The 3,739-nt window shown below is 35.7% G+C and overlaps 2 protein-coding genes across 3 annotated transcripts in view; one reads left to right on the top strand and one right to left on the bottom strand.

Annotated features, from left to right (window-relative positions):
* The window catches only part of LOC113475031 (piggyBac transposable element-derived protein 4-like), a 7,644-nt gene extending 6,586 nt beyond the window's left edge, over nucleotides 1-1,058 (bottom strand). The window contains exon 1 of the mRNA XM_026838431.1: nucleotides 698-1,058. The gene's annotated coding sequence lies outside the window, so the exon portion shown is untranslated. The remainder of the gene's footprint in view (nucleotides 1-697) is intronic.
* The window catches only part of LOC100187247 (lamina-associated polypeptide 2-like), a 24,650-nt gene that overhangs the window by 15,772 nt on the left and 5,139 nt on the right, over nucleotides 1-3,739 (top strand). The window lies entirely within an intron of this gene.

The following is a 3,739-nucleotide window of genomic DNA, read 5'->3' as shown; positions in this document are numbered from 1 at the left end:
ACAGTTCAAATCAGAGGTAATCTAGTTTGCATGAAAACATAGTTTTTGCAAAAACTGCGGCAAGCAGCTAAGAACGGATAGTAGCAGGGTCATAAATACATTATTATTAGCAACTTGCACGAAAATTGGCGGTAAAACAAGCCTTTCCAGGCAAATCTTTACCATTCTTCACAAAAAAAATTGTTGATGTTTCAGTGAAAATTAATCAAAATTTTCAAATAGTAACGCTATATTTTTAATAGCTAGAAAGAACGGAAAATGCATCATCTTTCGAACAAAGCCAGTCCTAGGGATTTACCCCAATCACAGATAAAGTTATAGAGATTTTTGTAGACCCTTGTGTCAAAATGCATATTTAAATTACTCGTCCCTAAGGAGTTAAATACACAGCAGTGTTTCTTCTGGAACATATTTAGGTTGTTTATTACAGCCTGTTACCCTCTTTATTTGGCAAATTACATTTATTTTACACACAACTTGACAAAAGCAGTGCCAAGTTTGTGTTGTGAACGCCGAAAAATTTTGTAAATAATCAGGCGACTTTTTTTGAAACATTCACGAGCCTTCAGTAGTTGTATGTAAGTGGTACGAGAACTCTGCATAAACCAAAAAGTGGTGCGCGAGTATACATAAAATTTAGGAACCATATTTAGCTCAGTTCACAGCAACGGCTGAAAAAAATCCCCACTAGAAAGACCTTTCCTACCAACAATCGATACGCATATTTCTTGAGAGCCTAAGCTATTACTATTTTTTGCTAACGCGAGTTTGGTTTAGGCTCCCTCTATCCCAGCATTAGAATACAGATGAACAAACAATATCCTGCCTTTTCGTCTGAAATCATTCTAAATCTTCGCTGCTGTAATCGAAGAGACAAATAAAAAAAGTTAGTATAATCAACAAAAATCTGTTCTAGAAGGAGCGCTGCTTAATTCTTTTCCCATATTTCATTTACAATATTTTCCCCAGCCAAGCAGAATATTCATTACGAAATAGTAGGGATTCACACGTGAATACATTGCATCATAATAGCGATTGTTTAACCTGGCAATTGATTACGACATAATTGCAATTCACACGTTGATTATTTGCGTCATAATAGGAATTCACACTTTCAATATTTAGCCTGCAGGTAATAAAAAAAACGGGTTGAATGTTTGCTTTTTCACGTTTGCCATTGGGTAAAGTATTGTCTCGTCTACAATGAATAGTTCTTTCGCACGTGAACGGAAGAAGCATGTGAATAAATTTCTGTTCAGATAAAGCTTGGTGGCCACTGGCTAGACCTATTTTGCCACTCTAGATTTCAGCTTTTATTTTGGTCATAATAGCGGGTAATCTTTCCTTGTAACCCTGGCGCTTCGTAACAAATTAATTGTCTACGATCACGAATTACCCAATTCCTCGTCTAAGCTGCTTGCCGGTGTCAAAATACCCAATAAAATATTAAATTAATTTATGCCCGTTTGTAAATTTTGTCTCTTTGCCGATTTACCATCCTTGCAGTCTGGCTTGGGAGACGAGTGATCTTATCGTCAGCATGTAGATACGATTGCAACAACTTGCGCAATCAGTTACATATATTAAAGGCAGTCATATTGTAGTTGATTTTAAGTTACGGAAATTTAATTTAAATCAACTACAAACGATCGTTACTTTGACGTGCGTCTTTTTTCTTATAGCGCTACCCGCCGCTACGTAACGAAATTATGCAAACAATTTCTGAAGGGAGTGTTTAAGCCCAATCATAAACATAGGAAATTTGATTCAATAAATAGGCCTATGTAAAACCACCACTATACAGCATAAGATAACGTAAATATTCCAACCGTAACGTGCGATGCACTGGTAATGCAATGTTACGTCATAATTATGACGTCATATTTATTGCGCCTACCCTGCAATTTAAAAAGTTCGGCGCCTATGTATACAAAATATTGTAAAACATAGACTTTATTATGTTTTAATTTCCCCTTGAACATAGCAACATAATATCATGTTAACTCTGCCCTTTTTTCTATTTTCTATTATTTAATTTTTAACACCTTTTTTTATATTAAAATGTTCAATCTATCTCACTAGTGTTATGTCCGAACATTGTTGTGTTCTGGCGTGTTAACATTTTCGCAACTGCTGAGACGTCACCAGCGGTTTTGGCGCGAGTACTGCAGCGCCTGTCGTGGCACCACTGATTACGGGCGAGGCATCTTTCTTTTGCGCGTCTTTTTATCGTTGTTTCTCAATATTCTTTGTTTTACATTATCAGTCTCTGTTTGCAGTCGTTGTGTAACGCTTCGTATTGCCCAAGTTAGTCTCGTATTATAGTGTAGGGATCTCAACATAGTATGTTTGTAATCTATATCGTGGTAATCTATTTAATCTTTGTCGTTATGTTATAGCTCACTGGCTAGGATTATTACCTTCTATCTGAATAATAAAAATGACATCAAGTACAAGGATGCAGACTTATTAACTAGTACCTACTGTACCGTTTTCTTTATAAATAAGTCAGTTATTCGTGTTAAACGTTGGGTTTAAAAAATTGCCGAGGCAGCGTAATCTAGCACAAAGCTAGATTCAATCGAAAATTAAAACCTAATAAAGTTTACATTTTTTATTTTTTTGTATGTATTCACCAAAAAGAAGCATTTATTATACCTATTCCAATATAAATTTTTTTTTTTTCTTAAGTAGTTTAGAAACTATAAACGGTCAAAGCTCAGTGCGGTTTTTCTTATGCGAAATTCCATGCATTGTCGAAACAGCCGAATTTTTTAATCCAGCGATTTTTTAAAAGCTGTTTTATTTTAGGAAACTTTACTGGTACCTTTAGGTCACATTTGAGCATCTCTATTAATAGACAAATTTTTATTTCGTTGGAATGTCCCTTTCTGTTAGGTTGAATATGCAAATATGTCATTCCTCATTGTGAGGCTCAATCAATAAACACCCTTGTTGTCACTGGAACAAAAATGTTGATCATGCAAAACTTGTTTTTAGTGAAAAATTTTAATCGGTAGATTTAATAAGTTTTATCAATATCTGTACACCAATTTAAATAAAGATGCCATTCCTATCTAACTTGTAGGGATGTGCTGAAGTTGAAAAAGCTCGGGTTCGCCGAGCGCCGAGCTTCAACGAAAAGCTCGGCACGAGCCCGAGTCAGAGCACCTATGACGTCATCAAGGAGAAAGGCGTACGAGAATGCGTTCCTATTCAGCCGAAAAGCGTCGCTAATCAAAATAATACAGAACACGTGGTTTGCGGTTACAGACGCGTCTCGTTTCGTAATTTCTAGTGTTGCAAAATGTAAAATTCATACAAAAAGTATTTAATTAAAAAAATATATATAATTGTTACAGCCAGTGGCGCAACTGGCAAGTTTCTACGCATGTTCAACTTGGATATGGTAACGGTTATTTACGTCAGAATAAACCTTTACGATCGTTACATCACAAACGAGATTGTTGAAAACAATCGTGTTTTATTCGCTTCTATACGATCTGCAGTTTGTATATAATTTTTGTTTCTGATGATTAGTTTAAATGCAGGTAAATCGCGATTATGTGAGTTTTAATTGGTGGAAATATAACAGCGAGGAGCGACGCTATCAGTAAATTGGAACCAACGCAAATTGTAATATGATATTACAAAGTATGGTCCCGGTCGAGCTTGGACAGAAGCCAAAAAAACATCGTTTGATGGCACCGCACGAGAAACAGAGTTTCATTACATCATT

Source organism: Ciona intestinalis, unplaced genomic scaffold (assembly GCF_000224145.3).
Source record: "Ciona intestinalis unplaced genomic scaffold, KH HT000084.2, whole genome shotgun sequence".
In the NCBI taxonomy this organism is placed as follows: domain Eukaryota; kingdom Metazoa; phylum Chordata; class Ascidiacea; order Phlebobranchia; family Cionidae; genus Ciona; species Ciona intestinalis.
Note: the sequence above shows the minus strand (reverse complement) of the source record. Positions and strands in the feature narration are given on the sequence as shown.